Below are 26,554 nucleotides of genomic sequence, written 5' to 3' on the forward strand. Positions count from 1 at the left end.
CATGTGACACATCAGTGTGGGGTTAGAGAGAGATGAGAATGGCAGGTGAGTTGCTCGGGCTCCTAAGGGGCATGGAAAATGCCTCTATCATCCCAGCAAACAATCTGAAGTTCTCCACAACCTCCCATAGTGTTGTCACCATAGGGCTTTTTGATGTCAAGCCTCAGCCAGGGCCACCACTGGCTTCGGACCTGTCTTATTGACCTCATACAGCAGAAGGGTGTGGCTCCCTGGAGAGCTGTATATATAGGAGTGCTCAGGGTCTCTGGAGCAGACCGCTGCACCTTATCAAAATGAGAAAAGAAAGCTCCAAGTGGATCAAGGGCAAATGTATACAGTGCATTCTCACAGCCTGAAGACAGGGCTTTCAGACTAGAAACGAAAATACTGAGATGAGCTACCTGAAGAGTGCGAAAATGTGATGGGATGGGAGTTTTCTTGTAGGTGACAAGGAATTAAATGGTTTAAAATGTGCCTTAAGACCAGCTTTTCTGAAGAAAGGAAAATGATTCTCGTTTCCACAGACACTTTGTACATCCTACTTTTCAAGGAGGGAGTTTAGGCGAGATATTAAAAATGAGATAATGGTGAATTGTGATAGAGAAAAGAATAAAAGCCTGAATAATGAGTCTGTGAAACCAGGTTTGGAGGAGACTCACTACCCCTGACGTGTGACATGTCCGTGTTGAGTGAGGGCGGGGGTGGTGCGGTTGGCAGGTGAGCTTCGAGGTCTCATCAGTGGCATAAAAATGCCTCTTTGATCCCACCCAACCATCTGAGTTTCTACCCATCCTCTCCTAGAGGTGTCAGGTCGGGGCTGTGTGCTGTCAATGCTCTGCCAGGGCCACCATTGCCTGTGGAAGTGACTTGCTGACATTATAAATCATAAGGGTATGTCCCCCTGGGGAGGAATATAGAGAGAGCTGCTCAGGGCCTCTGGAGCAAATCACAGAGTGTCTAAAAATTAGAAAAAGGTAGTTCCAAGTGGAGAAAGGACACGTTTATACAGTTTATTCTCAATGTCTGAAGACAGCTATTGCACACTGGAACCTAGAACACTGATGAGAGCTACGTGAACACTGAGAAAAAGATGTGGGATGGAAGTCTACTGATAGGTGGTCCAGAATGAAATGGTCTTCAAGGTTCTTTGAAGAGTGTGCCTCGGAGGGCGCTGCTCTGTAGCTGCGCCTGCACAGACGTGGGCAGCATCCCGCAGTGACAGGAATGAGCGCCCGCCGGCCCACCCTCCCTGCACAGCGGGGCACAGAGCAGGAAGAGCAGCTTCCCCAGGACCCGACTGGAGCAAAGTATGGGCCACTGCCTGCCCAGGGCCTCGCGGCCGTGCCTGCCCCACACCGCACTCACCGCTCCCTGCCATGGCCTCAGAGGAGCAGTACGATGCTGAAAGCATCCTTGGCAAAAGGAAAACCAAGAAAGGGAAGACAGAATACTTGGTTCGGTGTATAGGCTAAGACAGCGAGGACACCTGGGAGCCAGAGCAGCACCTGGTGAACTGCAAGGAGTACATCCACGATTTCAACTGGTGCCCCAGCGAGAAACTGAAGGAGGGCAGCTTCGCCAGAACCAAGGGGACCTCCCAGAACAGTGCCCGGAAGCAGATGTCCAGATGCAGCAAGAGCAGCTTCTCCAAGGCCACCCCCAGAGCACTAGTAGTGGGCAAGGAGCACAAGGCCAAAAGCAGCCCACTGTTTGCTGTGATCCAGAAGTTCTGGAAGAGCCCCGCGTGGAGCCTGCCTCCCCGCAAAAACATGGACCTGGCCTGGTGGGGCAACAAGATGTTCGTGCCCAAGAGCCCTATCAAGAGAAGGAGCTCAGTGGATGGCTTTCAGGACGAGAGCCCCGAGAAACCGTACCCCGTGAGCAGGGGCCGGAGGACTCGCCAGCCTCAGTGCTGGTTGGGGCAATGCTGGGCCTAAGGGCTGAGCGGGCACGGATTGGGAGCCGGCCCCTGATACACCCACTGGTGCCACAGGCGTCCAGCCTGAGATAGCGGTCTTGGCCAAGGGGCTGGCCGTGAACAGCAAAGGCACCTCCCTGTTCAGGGATGCGATGATGGCCAACAGGAACACCACCCTGCAGACATAGGCCAGGGGCATGACGGCCGGCAAGAGAGAGTTCAGCGAGGACAGCCAAGATCAGCCCTTTGACAAGCGGCTGTGCTTCAGCGTGTGGCAGAGGGAGAGCACCTACAGGTACTGGGATATCCTGGTGCGGAAGGAGGACGGCTTCACCCACATCATGCTGTCCACCAAGTTGTCCGCGCACAACTCGCTCATCCCAGCGGTGATGCAGCAGCTGCAGTGTGCACTGAGCAGGGCTGTGGCCGACAACAGCAAGCTGGTACTGCTTAGCGCCATGGGAAACGTCTTCTGCTGCGGTCTGGACTTCAGCTACTTCATATGGTGCCTGACAGACGACCACAAGAGGGAGAGCACTAGGATGGCCCAGGCCATCAGAAACTTCGTGAACACTATCATTCAGTTCAAGAAGCCGATTATTGTAGCCATGAACGGACAGGCCACTGGGCTAGGAGCATCCATCATGCCTCTCTGTGATGTGGTCTGGGCCAATGGCAAGGTGTGGTTCCAGACTCCCTATACCACCTTCGGACAGAGTCCAGGCAGCTGATCCTCTGTCACGTTCCCCAAGGTTATAGGAGGAGCATCCACGAATGAAATGCTGCTCACCGGGTGGAAGTTAACGGCCCAGGAGGCCTACGGCAAAGGACTGGTCTCCCAGGTGTTCTGGCCTGGGACCTTCCCCCAAGAGGTCATGGTCCGCATCAAAGAGCTCGCCTCCTGCAACCCCGTCATGCTTGAGGAATCAAAGGCCCTTGTGTGCTGCCACATCAGGCTGCAGCTGGAGCAGGCCAACGAGCTGGAATGCGATGTGGTGCAGAAGATCTGGGGCTTGGCACAGGGCATAGACTCCATGCTCAAGTATCTGCAGAGGAAGATCGACGAGTTCTGATGGCGGGGCCGCACGACCTCACCAGGGCTACACCGTGCCAGACCTCACAGCCTGGGCCAGGCTCGCCCGGAGCTCCCACTGGGAAGCAGGACTTGAGAACAGCCAAGCTATTTATTGTCAAGCCGTTTTTAAGTACTGTAACCTTATAATAAATAAGTACAAAAGTCGTTTGTTCAAGCACCAATATTTTATACTTAATACACACAGAAGTGTAAAAGTATAAAGGTGAGCTCTGGGCTGCTCTTTGAAGCTCGAGATTTTTGTTATCTTCTGCTAGTACTCTAGAGGAAATTGTCTTTTCTTAGATTGGATGTCAGAAAAGTCTCACATAATGTTTGTTTTCCTTGTTTCATTTCCTTCTAGGAGAAAAGAAAGAGGTGTTAGCGAACGTCACCATCCCTGCCCCAAACAGAGACAAATGATAAGATCTGCGGTGTGCCTTATCTCTAAGAGGTCCAAAGCCTCAGAGATAGAAAATTCTAAATCAAATGGAAGACTTGTCTTTTAGGATAAATATTTCTGGCTAAACAGCCACTGATGGACATATCCCGAAAATAAAGGAAGCCTAGGATTCATGCTGAGATATCAACTGATTCTTCGCTCTTTTGGAAAGGTCTGATTTTACCCAGTTAGCAGGAGGAAACCACTCTATCCAGGGCAAAGCTTGTTTTACAGTATCAGTGAATCACCGGTTAGCTTCAGTGTGGTATCTTCAGTTACAAGTTAGCAGGTTTATCATGAGTTTTTCTGACCCTTTGAAAAATAGCTATTTAAGTACTTCTTGTTGCTGTGTGAGAACTCCGACTTTATATACAGTTTTGGTTTCCTACTTGCACATATGATCGATGTATTACACCACAAATAAGATGTATTTTTATATGTATACAGTGTAATTTTTAGGTTCACTTAGAATATATTTTATTTAATAAGTTAAAATTCTGTTCGCACACTGTTAAATGCAGAACTTCCTTTTTAGAGAACTGCCATATTATATCGACGTTTCATATTCTTGGTCTCAGCTTTCACGTTTCCACAATATAACAAATATTGGATGCTGTCCAAGAGTGTCCTGTGCACCTAGACATCCTCATTGCTGCCAGGGGTGGGGACGATTCCAGAAGCCTGTCCCCCTGATTGGCTTCTGAGCTTGCAATGATATTGAATGTATGAAGAGTAAAATGAAATCAAAACCATATTTTTGTACAGTTTCGAAGTTTCTACTTCGAACCGACCACCTCCCGGCCTCGCGGAGAGTTTACAGAATGCAAATCTGCCTTTACTTGGCTTAGTCAATGCAGTATTTTTGCACCTGTGGGGCCCATATTTTTCGTTCTGTAGTTTGAAATATATATATAAACTGAACAATCTGTAAACTTTTTATAGAATAAATACTCAGCTGTGAAAAAGGATTGAATAAAACTAAGATTTTTTAACTCTTTCAAAAAAGAAAAAAGAATAAGGGTGTGGCCCCGTGGGGAGGGGGATATATAGGGTTGCTCAGAGACTCTTGAGCAGCACCTGGTGTATTGTAAGTATCACATTAATGACCATAAATGGTGCTGCAGCAAGATGCAGAAGTAGGGCAGTTTCAGCAGAAGTAACCAGACCTCCCTGAACCATGCCCAGAAGCAGATCTCCAGATGTAGCAAGAGTAGCTTCTCAAGGCCGCCCCCAGAGCACTAGTTGTCGGCAAGGGGCATGAGGCCAAGAGTAGCCCGCTGTTTGTCGCCAGCCTAATGTTCCAAAGATCCCTGCGCAGGACCTGGACCCCAAAACAACATGGACCTGGCCAGGTCAGGCATCAAGATGCTCATGCCCAAGTGCCCCATCAAGAGCAGGAGTGGGGTGGACGGCTTTCAGGTCGAGAGCCCTGAGAAGCTGGACCCCGTGGAGCAGGGACGGGAGAACTCCAAGGTCCTGGAGGCATCATCCCAGAATCTGGTCGGGGCCCTCCTGGGTCCAGGGGCTGAGCGGGTGCAGATTGGGCACCAGCCCCTGATACACGGGCTGGTGCTACAGGTGTCCGGCCCTTGAATTTGGGCATGACTATAGGGCTGACGGAGAACAGGAAAGGCAACTCCCTGTTCATGGACACGCTGACGGCCATTGGGACGACCACCCTGCAGACATTTGTCAGGGGTGTGACATCCGGCAAGAGGAAGTTCATCAAGGACAGACGAGACCAGCCCTTTGACAAGCGGCTGTGCTTCAGCATGTAGCAGACTGAGAGCCCCTACAGGTAACGAGATATCGTGGTCTGGAAGCAGGACAGCTTCACCCACATCGTGCTGTCCATATTGTCACCGTGCTTATTTAAATTGTATGTAATAATTACTACAGTCGTTCAGTCATGTCCGACTATTTGTGACCCCATGAACTGCAGAACGCCAGACCTGCTTGTCCGTTATCAACCCCTTGAGTATACCCAAACTCATGTCCATTGAATCGGTGATACTGTCCAACCACCTCATTCTCTGTCATCCCTTTCTCTTCCTACCCTCGATCTTTCACAGCGTGAGGATCTTTTCCATTGAGTCAGTTGTTTGCATTGGGTGGCCAAAGTATTGGAGTTTCAACTTCAACATCAGTCATTCCAGTGAACATCCAGGACTGATCTCCTTTAGGATTGGCTGGTTGGATATCCTTGCAGTCCAAAGGACACTCAAGAGTCTTCTCCAACACCATGGTTAAAAAGCATCGATTCTTGGCACTCAGCTTTCTTTATACTCCAAATAACACATCCATACATGACTACTGGAAAAACAATAGCTTGACTAAACAGAGCTTTTTTGGCAAATCAGGTCTCTGCTTTTTATTATGCCGTCCAGGTTGATCATAGGTTTCCTTCCAAGGAGTAAGTATTTTTCGTTTCATGGCTACAATCACCATCTGCAGTGATTTTGGAGCCTCCCCCTGAAAAATAAAATAATAATATTGGCAGCCACTCTTTCCTCACCTATTTGCCAGAACTGATGGGACTGGAGGCCACAATTTGAGTTGATAAAAGTTGAGCTTTAAGCCAACGTTTTCATTCTCCTCATTACATTGATCAAGAAACTCTTTAGTTGTTCTTCACTTTTTGTCATAATTGTGGTGTCACCTGCATATCTGAGGTTGTTGATATTTCCCCAGCAATCTTGATTCCAGTTTGTGCTTCCTTCAGCCCAGCGTTTTTCATGATGTACTCTGCATAAAAGTTCAATAAGGAGGGTGAAAGTACAGCCTTGACATACTCATTTTCCTATTTGGAACCAGGATGTTGTTCCATGTCCAGTACTATCTATTGATTCCTGACCTGCATAGAAGTTTCTCAATGGCCAAGTCAGGTGGTCTGGTATTCCAATCTCTTTCAGAGTTTTCCATAATTTATTGAGATCCACACAGTCAAAGGTTATTGCATAGGGAATAAAGAAGAAAGAGATGTTTTTCTGGAACTTTCTTGCTTTTTCGATGATCCAGCAGATGTTAGCTGTTTGATCTCTGGTTCCTCTGCCTTTTCTAAAACCACCTTGACATTCTGGAAGTCCACGGTTCACCCATTTTTGAATCCTGGCTTGGAGAATATTGAACATTATTTTCTAGCGTGTGAGATGAGTGGAACTGTGCGGTAGTTTGGAGCATTCTTTGGCATTGCCTTTCTTTGGGATTTAAATGAAAGCTGACCATTTCCAGTCCTGTGGTCACTGCTGAGTTTTCCCAGTTTGCTGACATGTGGAGTGCAACATTTTCACAGCATCATATTTTAGGATTTGAAATGCCTCAACTGGAATTCTGTCACTTCCACTGGCTTTGTTCATAGTGATATTTCCTAAAGCCCACTTGAATCCCCATTCCAGGATGTCTGGCCCTAGGTGAGCGTAAGTGATCACACCATTGTGATTATATAGGTGGTAAAGATCTTTTCTGAACAGTTCTGAGCATTTGCTGTAGCTCTTAATATTTTCTGCTTCATTAGGTCCATAAAATGTCGGTTCTTTATTGAGCCCTTCTTTGCATGAAATAGTCCCTTGGTATCTCAAATTTTCTTAAAGGGACTCTCGTCTTTCTCATTCTATTTTTCCTATCTATTTCTTTGCACTGATCACTCAGGAAGGCTTTCTTAACTCTCCTTGCTATTCTTTGCACCTCAGCATTTAAATGGATAAATCTTTCCTTTGCTCCTTTGCTTTTGGCTTCTCTTTTTTTTCACAGAACATTGTAAGATTTCCTCAGACAGCTGTTTTGCTTTTTTGCTTTTCATTTTCTTGGGGATGGTCTTGGTTCCTGTCTCCTGTGGAATGTCACAAACCTTCACCCATAGTTAATAAGTAGTGTAAAACATGCTAAATGCCAGACTTTAGGAAGCACAAGCATGAATAAAGATTGCTGCGAGAAATATCAATAGCCTCAAATGAAATCACTCTTATGGCAGAAAATGAAGTAGATATAAAGAACCTCTTGATGAAAATGAAAGAGAAGAGTGAAAATTTTGAATTAATATTCAACATTCAGAAAACTAAGATCATGACATATGGTCCCATTCCTGCTTAAAATATGGGTGGAGAAACAACGGAAATACTGATAGACTTTATTTTGGGGGGCTCCAAAATATTTGCAGATTGTGACTTCAGCCATAAAATTAAAAGGCACTTGGTACTTGGATTAATAGCTATGAACTACCTAGGCAGCCTATTGAAAAGCAGAGGCATTGCTTTGCCAGCGAAGATCCACCTCTTCAAAGCGATGGTTTCTCCTGCAGTAATGTATGGATGTGAGATTTAGACTTTAAAGACAACTGAGCATGGAAGAATTGCCTTTAAAATGAGGCATTGATGAAGACCCATGACAGTCTCTTGGACTGCAAGGAGGCTAAAGGAAATCAGTCCTGAATATACATTGGAAGCACTGATGCTGAAGCACAAATTCCAATAATCCGGACCCCTGATGCAAAGAACTGACTCATTGGAAAAAACCCTGAGGCTGGGAAACATTAAAGGCAATAAGAGAAGAAGATGACAGAAGATGGCGTCACTGACTCCATGGACATGAGTTTGAGTAATCTCTGGGAGTTGGTGATGGACAGGGAAGGAAGACATGCTGCAGTTCATGGGGTCGCAAAAGTTGAATACGACTAAGAGACTGGACTGAATTGAACTCAAACGGAGAATTACCTACATTTTTACCTGCAAATATGGTGATGCTTGTTTTACTCCATGCATTTTTTTCTATACTGCATTTTTTCCTTCATTTTAAGAAAATCTGGAAGCTGTTTTTTGTTTGTTTGGTTGGTTGATTTTTAATGTGAAATGTAGACTAGTCTACACCTCACACATGAATCTGGGTGGTGGTTCTCTACTATTAAGTGTGAATTTCTGAAAATTTCACACATGATAATCTTAGCACTGCTTTTTGAAGACATGGAAAACCAGTATTAAATTGGCACTATCTCTATTGCACAAGTAAAAATATGGGCACCACTGTTTCTTCATGAAGTAGATAGTTTGTTGTGTTTCTGAAAACATATCCCAAAACAAAGAATGGATTCCATGAAGTGGGAAATGGCTTGTATTTACTGTATCAAAACCTGCGGGGAAGACTCTGTCATAGAATTTGGACTTCTGTATACTTCATATTTGAGTTCAGAATGGATATTTTCCTATAAGAAATAAGGAAATCTCTATATTTCATATGAAGTACTCGTACTTCAGTTGCAGAAAGAGTTATGTTCCCTGTTTGCCTATATTTCTATGTGCCTTACACATTTGTGTGTGTCTAGCCACGTAGGCTTGTTTCCCGTGTTTGTGTGTTTTCCTGTGTGGATGTGCATCCAATCACAGCTGACACAGAGATGAAAGTTACAGACCACACAATATGGAGCAAGCGGAAAGAAGCACCAGGCATCCACAGACTGGGAAAGCCTGGTCCATGCATCTCTGAGGTAGTTCTGCCTGCTCAAGACAGGACTGAGGAAAGGATGACCAGTGACAACTCAGGAATGTGAATTCACAAATCTGGGTTTACATTAAGAGACATGAAGAATCTCACAGTTCTGCTGTGGTCATGTGTGTTTGTACCAGGAAGAGGATGCGGAATGCTTGAAGATTCATCCAGTATAACTCCAGTGATGTGGGGCTTTGAAAACAGCCTGTGGGCCCTTCAGTCTGGGGGAAGTGGGCTGGCCTGTGGAAATGGTGGACAAGGCTATAACTGAAAATAAGAATATGAAGAGGTGAAGGTCCTCCAGAAAAGAGTAGAAATTGAAAGGAGGAGGAACAGAAAGTAAACCTACTGCACTACAAAATTTTTCCAAATTAGAGGAAGGCCCTGGGAGAGTGCTGCTGCGGATCAGTCAGTCAGGTAGCACACTCTCTCTTTATGAGTGACCAACAATAGCATCACGTGAGACAAATGACATGAAAAGGTAAGATCATTCATTGTGAAACCACACACATCCTAGAAAACACAGGCTTACCTTGGCCCTGTCCAGGCACTTCCAGTCTATCTGACAGCTCAGAAAGGTGAAGAAAGTGTAGATGTGGGATGGAGGCATTTCCCCCTTTGGCAGTGTTTGCCCATAAGGGAGCGAAGATGGGAAAGTAGAACGGTGTGAACCCAAGTTTCCCTGTGAGAACTCCAAAATTACAGCTTGTTTCTGAAGGACCTTTGACAGGAGAACGTTGGGTCCCACAAAAAACAACAACAGATGTCACAGGGCAAAGCAAAACTCCTAACAAGAATGTAGGGGCAGTGAATTTGCATTTAGAATCAATAAATAGCAGCGATGCCTCAAGTGCTCAATAAAACATTTTGTGCACCTATACCCAGACACCGCACAGAGACAGATTCAGAACTGCATTTGAGTGATTGAGTGTCTCCTGAAGAGGCATGGGTCAGCAATGGCCTGACAGGGAAGAGAGGCTCTGTCTGCTACAGACCTGGTCATGCAGTTTGTGGCATAAGCTCTCTCAGAGGAGGTCACCTTTCAACCTAACTTAAAGCTGCCTAGCACGCAATGCACAAGTTGAAGGATGATTATTCCAAAGAAAGTTTTGTACATTTAAGGAAGTTCTAGGACTCCTACAGTTTTATCAACCTGGGGATCTGGCAAAGGGACTGAGAACCCAAGGGAATTTGACTTTGGAGGCCAGTGGGATTTGAATATACAACTTCCACAGGAGTGAAACAGACTGTTGGAGGGCACACACAAAACCTTGAGTGCATGAGGAGTCAAGAATAAGGAGCAGGGAGCACGGGAAGATGGTGGAGGAATAGGACAGGGCGGCCACTTTCCCCCCAACAAAATCTACAAAAGAACATTTGTACGCTGAGTAAATCCCACAAAAAAAACTTCTGAATACCAGCAGAGGACATCAGGCACTCAGAAAAGCAGCCCATAGTCGTCGAAAGGAGGTAGGAAATAGATAAAAAGATTAAAAGAGAGACAAAAGAGGGAGGGACGGAGCTCCCTCCTGGGAAGGGAGGCTTAAATTAAAAAAAAAAAAAAAGAGAGAGAGAAGTTTCCAACACCTTGAAACACTGGCGAGTGGAATCTCAGAGGGCCGCATAACTGGGAGACAAAAGACATAAATAATTAAAACTCACAGACTAAGTGCCCAGAGGAAACTCTCAGCGGAGAAGCGGCGCAGACGCCCGCACCCTTCACTAGCAGGTGAGGGCTGGGCAGGGAGGCGCCGGCAGCAGCGCTTAGAGGGAGAACTGGCGGCGGCGCTTAGAGGGAGAACAGCTGCGCGCTTGGAGGGAGAACCGGCGCCTGCGCTTGGAGGGAGAGCCGGCGCCCGCGCTTGGAGGGAGAGCCGGCGGCTGCACTTAGAGGGAGAACAGCTGCGCGCTTGGAGGGAGAACCTGCGGCGGCGCTTAGAGGGAGAACCAGCGCCCGCGCTTAGAGGGAGAGCCGGTGCCCGCTTTTGGAGGGAGATCCGGCGGCTGTGCTTAGAGGGAGAACGACTGTGCACTTGGAGGGAGAACTGGTGGCTGCACTTGGAGGGAGGACCGGTGGCTGCGCTTAGCGGGAGAACCGGGCTTGGGCGTCCCAACCCTCAGCCCCCGCCAACGCGGGCGGGGAGGGCAGCCAGCGCAGGGGCGGGGGCAGCCACGGGCCCAGAGAGGCTTCCCCTGCCAAGCTGCAGGCAGGCTTCCTTGCTGGCCAGGACTTCTTGGGTTCGGGCCGGTTGATATCCGCCTGAGAAACTGTGCCGGTTGTACCCCCAGAAAACCGAGAGGCAGTTACCCGGAAGACAATAAGTCGCAGTGACTGTGCTCGCGAAATGCCTGGTCACCTGAGCTGCTAGGACCGGGGAAGGCACAAAACACAGGCCCAGCCAAGTCTGCGCCTTTGTCGAGTACCCGAGGACCAGAACCTGAGCCGCTCAGACCTGGGAAGTGCATGCAACCCAGCGCTGGCGGCGGAGAGCTCTTGGAAGTGCAACCTAGAGACTGAGCAGCAAAAGCAGGGAAAGCACACACACCGCGAGTGGGAGCATTCCCAGTGTAGCCGAGACACCACGAGCACTCCCCAAAGACGGCAGGGATATTTGTTAGCTGTTCCTCCCTCCCTACAGCAGGACTGAATAGGAGAGCTTGGGGGGAAAAAAAAAGTGTCCACCACCGTATCCTGGTGTCAGGACGGGAATTAGACACTGAGGAGACCAGAAAACAGAAGAGGGAGAACCCTTGAGCCTCCTGCAAGAATAAGACTGAAAACCAGAGGCAGAGGCTTAAGGCCAAATCCTGAGAACACCAGAAATCTCCGATTCCAGAGAACATTAATTGATAGGTACTCATCAAAGGCCTCCATACATACACTGAAACTAGGCACCACCCAAGGGTCAACAAGTTTCAGTGAAAGACATACTACGCAAGCTATCGAGCAACACAGGAGAATAGCACTGAGCTTCAATATACAGGCTGCCCAATGCCACCTCAAACCCATGGATATCTCAAACTCATTACTGGACACTTCATTGCACTGCAGAGAGAAGAAATCCAGTTCCACCCTCCAGAACATCTACTCAAGCTTCCCTAACCAGGGAACCTTGACAAGTCACCCATTCAACCCCCACACACAACGAGGTAACTACATAATAAAGAGAACTCCACAGACTGTCAGAAGAAAGAAAGGCCACCCCAAACACAGCAATATAAGCAAGATGAAGAGGCAGAGAAATACCCAACAAGTAAAGGAACAGGATAAATGCCCACCAACACAAACAAAAGAGGAAGATATAGGGAACCTACCCGATAAAGAATTTCTAATTTTAATTGTGAAAATAATTCAAAATCTGGAAAGCAAAATGGAGTTACAGATAAATAATCTGGAGAAAAGGATTGAGAAGATGGAAGAAATGTTCAATAAGGAATTAGAGGAAATAAAAAAGAGTCAATATACAATGAATAATGCAATAGACGAGATCAGAAACACTCTCGAGAGCACAAACAGTAGAATAACGGAGGCAGAAGACAGGATAAGCGAGCTACAAGATAGAATTGTAGAAATAAATGAAACAGAGTAGGAAAAAGAAAAAAGAATTTTAAAAAATGAGGACAATATTAGAGACATATGGGACAATATTAAACGCCCCAACATTTGAATCATAGGAGTCCCAGAAGAAGAAGACAAAAAGAAAGACCATGAGAGAATACTCGAGGAGATAATAGTTGAAAATTTCCCTAAAATGGGGAAGGAAATAATCACCCAACTCCAAGAAACACAGAGAGTCCCTAACAGGATAAACCCAAGGCAAAATACCCCAAGGCACATATTAATCAAATTAACAAAGATCAAACACAAAGAAAAAATATTAAAAGCAGCAAGGGAAAAACAACAAATAACACACAAGGGGATCCCCATAAGGATAACAGCTGATCTTTCAGCAGAAACTCTACAGGCCAGGAGGGAATGGCAAGACATACTTAAAGTGATGAAAGAAAATAACCTACAGCCCAGATTACTATAGCCAGCAAGGATCTCATTCAAATATGAAGGAGAAATCAAAAGCTTTACAGACAAGCAAAAGCCGAGAGAATTCAGCATCACCAAACCAGCTCTCCAACAAATACTAAAGGATCTTCTCTAGATTGGAAACACAGAAAGGATATATAAACTTGAACCCAAAACAATAATGAAAATGGCAACGGGATCATACTTAGCAATAATCACCTTAAACGTAAATGGGTTGAATGCCCCAACCAAAAGACAAAGGCTGGCTGAATGGATATATGTTGTCTACAAGAGACCCACCTCAAATCAAGGGACACATACAGACTGAAAGTGAAGGGCTGGAAAAAAATATTCCAAGGAAATAGAGACCAAAAGAAAGCAGGAGTAGCAATACTCATATCAGATAAAATTGATTTTAAAACAAAGGCTGTGAAAAGAGACAAAGAAGGAAACTACATAATGATCAAAGGATCAATCCAAGAAGAAGATATAACAATTATAAATATTTATGGACCCAACATAGGAGCACCGCAATATGTAAAACAATTACTAACAATTATGAAAGGGGAAATTAACAATAACACAATAATAGTGGGAGACTTTAATACCACACTTACATCTATGGATAGATCAACTAAACAGAAAATTAACAAAAAACCACAAACTTTAAATCATACAATAGACCACTTAGACCTAATAGATATCTATAGGACATTTCACCCCAAAACAATGAATTTCACCTTTTTCTCAAGCGCACACGGAACTTTTTCCAGGATAGATCACATCCTGGGCCATAAATATAGCCTTGGTAAATTCAAAAAAATTGAAATCATTCCATGCATCTTTTCTGACCACAATGCAGTAAGATTAGATCTCAATTACGGGAGAAAAACTATTAAAAATGCCAACATATGGAGGCTGAAAAACACACTGCTGAATAATGAACAAATCATAGAAGAAATCAAAACAGAAATTAAAATATGCATAGAAATGAATGAAAATGAAAACACAACAACCCAAAACCTCTGGGACACTGTAAAAGCAGTGCTAAGGGGCAAGTTCATAACAATACAGGCACACCTCAAGAAACAAGAAAAAAGTCAACTAAATAACCTAACTCTACATCTAAAGAAACTAGAAAAGGAAGAAATGGAGAACCCCAGGGTTAGCAGAAGGAATGAAGTCATAAAAATTAGGGCAGAGATAAATGCAAAAGAAACAAAAGAGACCATAGCAAAAATCAAGAAAGCCAAAAGCTGGTTCTTTGAGAAGGTAAATAAAATTGACAAACAACAAGCCAGACTCATCAAGAAACAAAGGGAGAAGAACCAAATCAATAAAATTAGAAATGAAAAGGGAGAAATCATAAATGACAACACAGAAATACAAAGGATTATTAGAGAATACTATCAGCAATTATATGGCAATAAAATGAATAACTTGGAAGAAATGGACAAATTCCTAGAAAAGTACACCTTGCCAAACCTGAACCAGGAAGAAATAGAAAATCTGAACAGACCCATCACAAGCACGGAAATAGAGGAAGTAATCGGAAAGCTTCCAGCAAACAAAAGTCCAGGTCCAGACGGCTTCACAGCTGAATTCTACCAAAAATTTAGTGAAGAGCTAACACCTATTCTACTCAAACTCTTTCAGAAAATTGCTGAGGAATGAAAACTTCCTAACTCATTCTATGAGGCCACTATCACCCTAATCCCAAAACCTGGGAAAGATCCCACAAAAAAAGAAAACTACAGGCAAATATCACTGATGAACTAGATGCAAAAATCCTTAACAAAATTTTAGCAATCAGAATCCAACAACATATTAAGAAGATCATACGTCATGAACAAGTGGGCTTTATCCCAGGAATGCAAGGATTCTTCAATATCCGCAAATCAATCAACATAATACACCACATTAACAAACTGAAAAATAAAAATCATATGATTATCTCAATAGATGCAGAGAAAACGTTTGACAAAATATAACATCCATTTATGATAAAGACTCTCCAGAAAGTGGGAATAGAAGGGACATATCTCAACATAATAAAAGCTATATACGACAAACCCACAGCAAACATTATCCTCAATGGTGAAAATTTGAAAGCATTTCCCCTAAAGTCAGGAACAAGATAAGGGTGCCCACTCTCACCAATACTGTTCAACATAGTTCTGGAAGTTTTGGCTACTGCAATGAGAGTAGAAAAAGACATAAAAGGAATACAAATTGGAAAAGAAGAAGTAAAACGTTCACTGTTGGCTGATGACATGATCCCCTACACAGAAAACCCTAAAGACTCTACTAGAAAACTACTAGAGCTAATCAATGAATACAGTAAAGCTGCAGGATATAAAATCAACACGCAGAAATCCCTTGCATTCCTATACAATAATAATGAGAAAATAGAAAGAGAAATTAACTGGAATGCAAAAGTAGGAAGTCAAGAAACACCTGGAGTAACTGGCAAATTTGGCCTTGGAGCATGGAATGAAGCAGGGCAAAGGCTAATAGAGTTTTGTCAAGAGAACGCACTGGTCATAGCAAACACCCTCTTCCAACAACACAAGAGAAGACTCTACACATGGACATCACCAGATGGTCAACACCGAAATCAGATTGATTATAATCTTTGCAACCAAACATGGAAAAGCTGTATACAGTTAGCGAAAACAAGACCAGGAGCTGACTGTGGCTCAGATCATGAACTCCTTATTGCGAAATTCAGACTTAAATTGAAGAAAGTAGGGAAAACCACTAGACCGTTCAGATATGACCTCAATCAAATCCCTTATGATTGTACAGTGTAAGTGAGAAATATATTTAAGAGACTAGATCTGATAGATAGAGTGCCTGATGAACTCTGGACGGAGGTTCGTGACATTGTACAGGAGACAGAGACCAAGACCATCCCCATGGAAAAGAAATGCAGAAGAGCGAAATGGCTGTCTGAGGAGGCCTTACAAATAGCTGTGTAAAGAAGAGAGGCGAAAAGCAAAGGAGAAAAGGAAAGATATAAGCATCTGAATGCAGAGTTCCAAAGAATAGCAAGGAGAGATAAGAAAGCCTTTGTCACTGATCAATGCAAAGAAATAGAGGAAAACAACAGAATAGGAAAAACAAGAGACCTCTTCAAGAAAATTAGAGATTCCAAGGGAATATTTCATGTAAAGATTGGCTCGATAAAGGACAGAAATGGTATGGACCTAACAGAAGCAGAAGATATTAAGAAGAGGTGGCAGGAATACACAGAAGAACTGTACAAAAAAGATCTTCATGACCAAGAGAGTCACTATAACGTGATCACTGACCTAGAGCCAGACATCTTGGAATGTGAAGTCAAGTGGGCCTTAGAAAGCATCACTACGAACAAAGCTAGTGGAGGTGATGGAATTCCAGTTGAGCAATTTCAAGTCTTGAAAGATGATGCTGTGAAAGTGCTGCACTCAATATGCCAGCAGATTTGGAAAACTCAGCAGTGGCCACAGGACTGGAAGAGGTCAGTCTTCATTCCAATCCCAAAGAAAGGCAATGCCAAAGAATGCTCAAATTACCTCACAATTGCACTTATTTCACACGCTAGTAAAGTCATGCTCAAAATTCTCCAAGCCAGACTTCAGCAGTATGTAAACCATGAATTCCCAGATGTTCAAGCAGGTTTTAGAAAAGGCAGAGGCACCAGAGATCAAATTGCCAACATCCGCTGGATCATGGAGAAAGCAAGAGAGTTCCAGAAAAACATCTATTTCTGCTTCATTGACTATGCCAAAGCCTTTGACTGTGTGGATCACAATAAACTGTGGAACATTCTGAAAGAGATGGGAATACCAGACCACCTGACCTGCCTCTTGAGAAACCTGTATGCAGGTCAGGAAGCAACAGTCAGAACTGGACATGGAACAACAGACTGGTTCCAAATAGGAAAAGGTGTACGTCAGGGTTGTATATTGTCACCTTGCTTATTTAACTTATATTCAGAGTACATCATGAGGATCGCTGGGCTGGAAGAAGCAGAAGCTGGAATCAAGATTGCTGGGAGAAATATCAATAACCTCAGATATGCAGATGACACTACCCTTATGGCAGAAAGTGAAGAGGAACTCAAAAGCCTCTTGATGAAAGTGAAGGAGGAGAGTGAAAAGGTTGGCTTGAAGCTCAACATTCAGAAAACAAAGATCATGGCATCTGGTCCCATCACTTCATGGGAAATAGATGGAAAAACAGTGGAAACAGTGTCAGACTTTGCTTTTTTGGGCTCCAGAATCACTGCAGACGCTGATTGCAGCCATGAAATTAAAAGACGCTTGCTCCTTGGAAGGAAAGTTATGACCAACCTTGATAGTATATTAAAAAGCAGAGACATTATTTTGCTAACCAAGGTCCGTGTAGTCAAGGCAATGGTTTTTCCCGTGGTCATGTATAGATGTGAGAGTTGGACTGTGAAGAAAGCTGATCGCCGAAGAATCGATGCTTTTGAACTGCGGTGTTGGAGAAAACTCTTGAGAGTCCCTTATACTGCAAGGAGATCCAACCAGTCCATTCTAAGGGAGATCAATCCTGGATGTTCATTGGAGGGACTGATGCTAAAGCTGAAACTGCAATACTTTGGCCACCTCATGCGATGAGTTGACTCACTGGAAAAGACTCTGATGCTGGGAAAGGTTGGGGGCGGGAGGAGAAGGGGACGACGGAGAATGAGATGGCTGGATGGCATCACCGACACTGTGGACATGAGTTTGAGTGTACTCTGGAAGTTGGTGATGGACAAGGAGGCCTTGCATGCTGTGATTCATGGGGTCGCGGAGAGTCGGACATGACTGAGCAACTGAATGAACTGATTCCATTCACTGTTGCAACGAAAAGAATTAAATACTTAGGAATATATCTACCTAAGGAAACAAAAGACTTGTACATTGAAAACTGTAAAAAACTACTGAAAGTAATCAAAGAGGACACTAATAGATGGAGAAATATACCGTGTTCGTGAATTGAAAGAATAAATATTTTGAAAATAAGTATACTACCCAAAGTAATTTATGCATTCAATGCAATCCCTATCAAGCTTCCAACGATATTTTTCACAGAACTAGAACAAATAATCTCACAATTTGTATGTAAATACAAAAAACCTCGAATATCCAAAGAAATCTTGAAGAAGAAAAATGGAACTGGAGGAATTAACCTGCCAGACTTCAGGCTCTATTACAAAGCCACAGTCATCAAGACAGTAAGGTACTGGTATAAAGACAGAAATATAGTTCAATGGAACAAAATAGAAAGCCCAGAGATAAACCCACGCAACTATGGACACCTTATCTTCAACAAAGGAGGCAAGAATATAAAATGGACAAAATACAGTCTCTTTAACAAGTGGTTCTGGGAAAACTGGTCAGCCACTTGTAAAAGAATGAAATTAGAACACTTCCTAACACCATACACCAAAAAAACTCAAAATGGATTAGAGAGCTAAACGTAAGACCAGATAATATAAAACTCCTAGAGGAGAACTTAGGCAAAACACTCTCTGACATAAATCACAGCAGGATCCTCCAAGACCCACCTCCCACAATATTGGAAATAAAAGCAAAAATAAACAAATGGGACCTGATTAAAATCAAAAGCTTCTGCACAGCAAAAGAAACTCTAAGCAAGGTGAAAAGACAGCCTGCAAAATGGGAGAAAATAATAGTAAATGAAGCAACTGATAAAGTATTAATCTCCAAAATATACAAGCAGCTCCTGCAGCTCAATTCCAGGAAACTAAGTGACCCAATCAAAAAATGGGTCAAAGAACTAAACAGACATTTCTCCAAAGAAGATATAAAGATGGCTAACAAACACATGACAAAATGCTCAATATCCCTCATAATCAGAGAAATGCAAATCAAAACCACAATGAGATACCATTTCACACCAGTCAGAATGGCTGCTATCCAAAAGTCTACATGCAATAAATTCTGGAGAGCGTGTGGAGAAAAGGGAACCCTCTTACACTGTTGGTGGGAATGCAAACTAGTACAGCCACTATGGAGAACAGTGTGGAGATTCCTCAAAAAACTGGAAATAGAACTGCCATATGATCCAGCGATCGCACTCCTGGGCATACACACCGAGGAAACCATAATCGAAAGAGACACATGTACTCCAATGTTCATTGCAGCACTGTTTATAATAGCCAGGACATGGAAGCAACCTAGATGTCGATCTGCAGATGAATGGATAAGAAAGCTTTGGTACATATACACAATGGAATATTTTTCAGCCATCAAGAAGAATGCATTTGAATCAGTTTTAATGAGGTGGATGAAATTGAAGCCAATTATACAGAGTGAAGTAAGCCAGAAATAAAAACATCAATACAGTATACTAACGCATATATATGGAATTTAGAAAGATGGAAACCTGAACCCTGTATGCGAGACTGCAAAAGAGACATAGGCATATAGAACAGTCTTTGGGACTCTGTGGGAGAGGGTGAAGGTGGGATGATTGGGGAGAACGGCATTGTAGCATGTGTATTATCGTAAGTGACCAGTCCAGGTTTGACGCATGATACAGGATGCCTGGGGCTGGTGCACGGGAATGACATGGAGGGAGGATATAGGGAAGAGGGAGGTGGGAGGGTGGTTCGGGAGGGAGAGCACATATACACCCGGGGCGGATTCATGTCAATGTATGGCAAAACAAACCAAAATATTAATGTAAGGTAAAAAAAAAATCTGTTTCCTTTCACAGGTGAGTTAGAGAGAATGAGGAAGTCCAGCATGGAGGTTAGGAGGGTGAATCTGGGTCAGACAGACCTGGGTTTGCCTCTTGGTTCCGTCCCACTTCCAGACGAGATGATCTTGGTCATGTATAACCTGTATAACCTCTCTGAGCTCTGTTCTCTCCCCTGTAAAATGGAAAAAATTCCTATCACAGAAGATTGCTTAACATGCTAAAGAGATGATGCTGGCAAAATGCCAGTTATTGTGTCTGGAATGTACTGCACATCAGCCTAGGCTAGTGCATTATTTTCTTCTTATTATTATTTACTCCTACTGTCATTAGACCGATTTTTGCATGTTTGCTAGGCTATATATGGTAAGCAGGCAGAATTCATGTCTAATTCCTTTTTATCTCCCATAGCAGCACAATGACTAGCACATAAATAGCCCTTGATAAATATTTACGAAATGGTTTTTAATTATTAAATAATAATTAAAATAATTATTAAATAAAATAAAAATTAAAAAAAAAAAAGAATAAGGAGCAGTGTCCCCAAAAGAGACTGAGTCAGACTTGCTTGTGAGTGTCCAGGAGTCTCTGGCAGAGAGTGGGATGCAGAGGGGTCACGGGCACTGAATACAAGAGTGCTTGCTCAAATCCTTTTGAAGGAGATACCAAATACTTTCGTTTCCCATATGACAGTTTGGGCTCAGTTCAAACAACGAGGCCTGAACACAGCCAAATACATCAAGAGTAAATTGGATTAAAGATTCACTGAATATGGCCCCATATATCAGAGCAGGACCGAGGCTCACTCAGTCTGTTTCTCCCATCAGGAAGTTTCCATAAGCCTCTTAGCTTTATCCATCAGAGGGCAGTGAGAATGAAACACACAATCACAGAAAATTAACCAAACTGTTCAAATGGATCACAGCCTTGTCCACCTCAATGAAACTATGAGAAATGCCAGGTAGGGCCACCCACGATGGATTGGACATGGTGGAGAATTCTAGCAAAATGTGGTCAACTGCAGAAGGAAATGGAAAACCATTTAAGTATCCTTGCTTTGAAAACCCCATGAATGATATGAAAAGCCAAAAAGATAGGACACTGAAAGATGAACTCTTCAGGTTGGTAGGTGTCCTATATACTTCTGGAACTCAGTGAGGAAGTAACTCCAGAGAAAATGAAGAGATGGATATGAGTGGTGATAACAGTAACGTTTGATGCTCTAAAGAATGATATTTCATAGGAACCTACAAAGTTAGGTCCATGATGAAGGTAAAATTTAAGTGGTCAAACAGGAGATGACAAGTGTGAAGATCAAAGTTTCAGCAATCCATTTGCTCATTGAGTGGAATGGAGAAATTTATTTCAGATGACCATTTTATCTTCTAAAGTGGGCAAGAATCCCTAGAGAAGAAATGGAAGAAGCTACCCTCATCAATAAAAAGAGTGTGAATTGCAGTACTTGATTATAACATAAAAATGAAATATCTCTGCTTATTTTCAAGGCTAACCATTCAGTAGTACTGTAATCCAAGTCTATGTCATGACCAGTAATGCTAAAGTGGAAGTTGAGCTGAAGGCCAGGGTGAAGCCGAAGTTGAGTGGGTCTGTGATTACCAGTAGGACATTTTAGGACTTACACACACAAAATAAGATGCTATTTTCATCATACAGGACTGGAATGGAAAAGTAGGAAATTAAGAACTACCTAAAATAACAGACATGTTTGGCCTTCGGGTGCAAAATAAACCAAGCAAAACCTAACAGTTCTGCCAAGACAAGTTATTGTCATTGGATACACCCTCTTCCAACAACACAAGACATGACTCCACATATGCACATCATCAGATGATCAATACTGAAATCAAATTGATAATATACTATGGACTTGAGGACAGAGAATCTCTTTCAGTTCAGTTCAGTTCTGTTCAGTCCTGACTCATGCCCAACTATTTGCCACCCCATGAACCGAAGCACAATAGGCCTACCTGTCAATCACCAACTCCTAGAGTTACTCAAACTCATATCCATTGCGTGGGTGATGCCAATCCAACCATCTCATGCTCTATCATCCCCTTCTCCTCCTGCCCCCAATCCCTCCCAGCATCAGGATATTGTCTATCGAGTCAACTCTTGGCATGAGGTGGCCAAAGTATTAGAGTTTCAGCTTTAGCATCAGTCTTTTCAAAAATCACAAAACACTGATCTCCTTTAGAATCATTCCTTTAGGACTGGCTGGATTTCCTTGCAGTCCAAGGGACTCTCAAGAGTCTTCTCCAAAACCACAGTTCAAAAACATCAATTTTTTGGCACTCAACATTCTTCACCATCTAACTCTCACATCCATACATGACCAATGGAAAAACAATAGCCTTAACTAGATGGACCTTTGTTGGCAAAGTGATATCTTTGCTTTTTAATATAATATCTAGGTTAGTCATCACTTTCCTTCTGAGGAGTAAACGTCTTTTGCTTTCATTCCCATAATCACCATCTTCAGTGACTTTGGAGTCCGCCAAAGTAAATCCTGACACTGTTTCCACTGTTGCCCCATCCATTTCCATGAAGTGATGTGACCAGAGGCCATGATTTTAGTTCTCTGAAAGTTGAGATTTAAGCCAACTTATTCACTCTCCTCTTTCACTTTCATCAAGAGACTTTTCAGTTCCTCTTCACTCTGTGCCATTTGGGTGGTGTCATCTGCATACCTCAGGTTATTGATATTTCTCCCAGCAATCTTGATTCCAGCTTCTTCTTCCAGCCCAGGGTTTCTCATGATGTACTCTGCATATAAGTTAAATAAGCAGGGTGAAAATATACAGCTCTGACACACTCCTTTCCCTATTTGGAACCAGTCAGTTGTTCCATGTCCAGTTTTAACTGTTGATTCCTGACCTGTATATAGGTTTCTCAAGAGGTAGGTCAGGTGGTCTGCTATTCCCATCTCTTTCAGAATTTTCCACAATTTATTGTGATCCACACAGTCAAAGGCTTTGGCATAGACAACAAAGCTGAAATAGATTTATTTTTTGGAATGCTCTTACTTTTTTGATGATTGAACAGATGTTGTCAATGTGATCTCTGGTTCCTCTGTCTTTTCTAAAAGAAGCTTGAACATCTGGAAGTTCACAGTTCACTTATTGCTGAAGTCTCTATTCAGTCAGTCAATACAATACTGGGAGTTGACTGTGGCTCAGATCAGCAATACACGTTGAAAAAAATCATACTTTTATTGAATAAAGTAGGAAAAACCCCTTGATCATTCAGGTATAACCTAAATAAAATCAATTTTGACTGTAATTGGAAATGCAAGTTGATTCAAGGAATTAGATCTGAGAGAGGACTTTGTACAGAAATTTGTGACATTACAAAATGAAGCAATGAACAATATCCCCAGAAGAAAGAAATGCAAAAGGTAAAATGGTTACCTGAAGAAGCCTTAAAAACAGCTGAGGAAAAGGAAAAAGAAAGAGAGAGAGAGAAAGAGAGAGAGAAGTGGAAGAAAAAAAAAAACCAGGAAAGTTACACCCACCTAAATGCAGAGTTTTGAAGAATAGTTATGGCTTATAAGAAAATCTTCCTCATTGATCTATGCCAAGAAATAGAGGAAAGCAATAGAATAAGAAAAACTAGAGATCTCCTCAAGAAAATTAAATATACCAGGGGAACATTTTATGAAATGAAGGACACAATAAAGGACCCACATGTTAGGCAACAAAGACAAGCAGAAATATGAGAAGAGGTGCAAAAATACACAGAAGAACTACGCAAAGAAAATGTTCAACCCTGAAAAGCACGATGGTATCATCACTCACCTAGTCCCAGATATTCTAGAATGCATAGTCAAGAAGGTTTTAGGAAACATAAGTGAGAACAAACCTTTTGGAGGTGATGGCTATCCAGTTGAGATATTTCAAATCCTAAAATATGACACTGTGAAAGTGCTGCACTCAATATGAAAGCAAATTTGGAGAACTCAGCAGTGGCCACAGGACTGAAAATGATCACTTTTCATCGCATTCCCAAAGAAAGACAATGTCAGAGTCTTTGAACTAACACACAATTGCACTCATTTCACATAAAGCAAAAAGTAATTCATGGAATTCTCCAAGGAAGTTTTCAACAGTATGTAAAAGAAGAATTTCCAGAGGTTCAAGCTGCATTTACAAAAGGCAGAGGAACCGGAGATCAAATTGCCCATACCCACTGTATGCTAAAAAAAACCAAGCAATTTCCAGAAAAGCATCCACTGCTTTATTGATTATGTCAAAATCTTGCTTGTGGAGCATAAAACGTGTGGAAAATTCTTCAAGAGATGGGAATACCATACCACCTGACATGCCTCCTGAGAAACTTCTATGAAGATGATGAAACAACAGTTATCATGGATGGGGAACAATGGACTGGTTCCAAAGTTGGGGAAAGTAGCAACTCAAGGCTTTATATTATCACCCTGTTTAGTTTTGTAGGCTGCGTCATGTGAAATGCCAAGCTGCATGAAGAACAAGCTGAGATCAAGTTTGCCAGGGGAAATAGCAACAAGCAGAGATATACGTCGACACCACCATTACGACAGAAAGTGAAGAGAAACTAAGAAATCTCTTAATGAAAGTGAAATTGGAGAGTGAAACTTTTGGTTTCAACCTGAACATTCAATGACTGAAGTTCATGGCATCTGGTCCCAATTCTTCACGGCAAAGAGATGGGGAAACAGTGGAAACCATGACAGGTTTTCCTATCTTGGACTTCAAAATCACTGTAGAAGGTGACTGCAGCCATAAAAGCTATGATATATATAGACAGCATATTAAAAAGCAGAGATATTACTTTGCTGAAAAAGGTCCATCTAGTCCAAGCTATGGTTTTCCCAGCAGTAAGGTATGGATGTGAGATTTGGACCTTAAATCTGACTACCAAAGAACTGATATTTTGATTGATCGAATTGGAAAAGACGATTGAGATTTGCACTGTATGTAGAAGAAATGAGTGAATCCTAAAAGAAATTGGGCATGGGTATTCGGACAGATGCTGAAGCTGAAACTTCAGTATTTTGGACACGATGTAAAGAACAGACACTGTAAAACACTCATATTTGGAAAGACTGATGACGGAAGCAGAATTGGATGACAAAAAATGAGAAAGTTGGAGGGCAGCACCATTTTCTAAAGAATAGCAAGAAAGATATTGCGTCACCACTTGATGGAGATGTATTTGAGCAAGCTCTGGGAGTTTTTGATGCACAGGTAAGCCTGGCATGCTTTAGTTGGTGGGATCACAAAGTGTAGGATGAATGAGGGACAGAAATAACTTGCACTGAATGGTTGTGGGCTACTTGCATCAAGGGATCCTAGGACAGTGGGAGACTTTGATGCCCCTGAAAGCAGTTCAGAGCCTTCAGGTTTTCAGGCTTAGGGAGAAGGGAATATAAGTCATCACAAAGTGTTCCACTTCTTGGCCAAAAATCCTGACATATATTCCTTTCTTTCTCTGGGATCTCATCCTTGGCTGTGGATGGCAGAGAGGGAAAAAGTCTCTCTGCACTTGAGGGATGGTTCTGAAAGTCTCACTGGAGGACAATCTCTGATTTCGTTACGGTAATCCTGAGTGAAATGTGCACCATGAGATTCACAAAGACATTGGAATTTAAGCGGGCATCTGGTTGTCTCCCAGCCAAAACTTTAGTTGGATTCATGGTTCTTGAACTCCATAGGCTAGTAGCCTGGCAGGGACCCTGAGCTATAGGACGATCTGCCCCAGCCTCATGAGGGCAAAAGAAAGAGAGCCTTGGCATTTAGCAAGTTAGGGAGGTCTGGCCTGGAATCATGCCCTCTTGGAACATTTGGGAGGAATGCCACTTTCTGCAGAATGAAGCCATGAGTTGTGGGCCCAGGGCAGGCAGGCTCCCCAGGGTGTGATCTGTGTGGGGATTCTGCGTATGTGTGGATAGAAGTAATCTATGGTGTTGCCAAAAAGGGAAGCCGCCTGACCTTTTGGGCTTCACGTTCAGTGACATGTTTCAGCAGAGGTTCTTTGGATCCATATGTACCTTCTTCATGATATTGCTTCAGACACAGTCCTGTCACATTCTCTTTGGCCTTTTGAAGGCCCCGATTTGGCCTTTCCCTGCCACAGGGAGATAACCATAGGGGAAGGGGGAGTAAAAATATCTCCAAACAGACTATTACACAATTAGGAGGTACAGGCGCACCTCTCTCAGAAGGTCTTGGGCCTGAGTTGGTACTGGGCCTGCCATAAATGCATGGCATTAACAAACAATGATTTTGGGAGAGTTTGCTGAAATGGGGTGCTCAAAGTTAGTACCGTGCGAATCCCTATGTTATTCTGGTGTGGTTGCTGGAAGGAAAGTGCATGGAATGGAATCATGCCAGTGTGACTGACACTGTGAATCAGTCAATATGATGAAGGAATATAGAATAGCACCACTCATTCAGCTGTTCACCATGAGCACTTCCAGCCCACCCAACTCTTTGCAGGTCAGTCCTCCTCATGAACATATCCAAACATTTTGTAACCTTCCAGAATAAACAGTGTAGATAGAAGAGGACGCTAATGTGATTGACAAGTAAATGGAAGAAAACCACCAGAGAAAATGAGAGGTCCTTACCCAAGTTCATTATCCTGGACAAGTAAAGGTATAGTTCTGCATCTGTGAAAATTTTCTTTTAGTGTTGGGTGTATCTGTGTCTGTGTCTGCACTCACTGGCCCAAAACTGCATGCGAACTTCCAGAAGTGGCCTGGCTGGCAGTTTGAAGCCAGGGAATCAAGACCAAGGATGTCAGAGTGGCGGGAAGAGAGCACTCAGGGCCATTCAGGGTAATGCAAAGTAGCCAAGAAACAGAATGGCCCAGATTACAAAGCAAAGAGATCGGATATGTAGAGCCCCT

The 26,554-nt window shown here is 43.1% G+C and overlaps 1 pseudogene; it reads left to right on the plus strand.

Annotated features, from left to right (window-relative positions):
* Positions 1 to 1,376: 1,376 nt before the first annotated feature.
* LOC129557949 (chromodomain Y-like protein pseudogene) lies at positions 1,377 to 2,991 on the plus strand (annotated as a pseudogene).
* The last annotated feature ends 23,563 nt before the right edge of the window (positions 2,992 to 26,554 follow it).

Source organism: Moschus berezovskii, chromosome Y (genome assembly GCF_049115385.1).
Source record: "Moschus berezovskii isolate FMDL1 chromosome Y, NW_MosBer_1.0, whole genome shotgun sequence".
In the NCBI taxonomy this organism is placed as follows: domain Eukaryota; kingdom Metazoa; phylum Chordata; class Mammalia; order Artiodactyla; family Moschidae; genus Moschus; species Moschus berezovskii.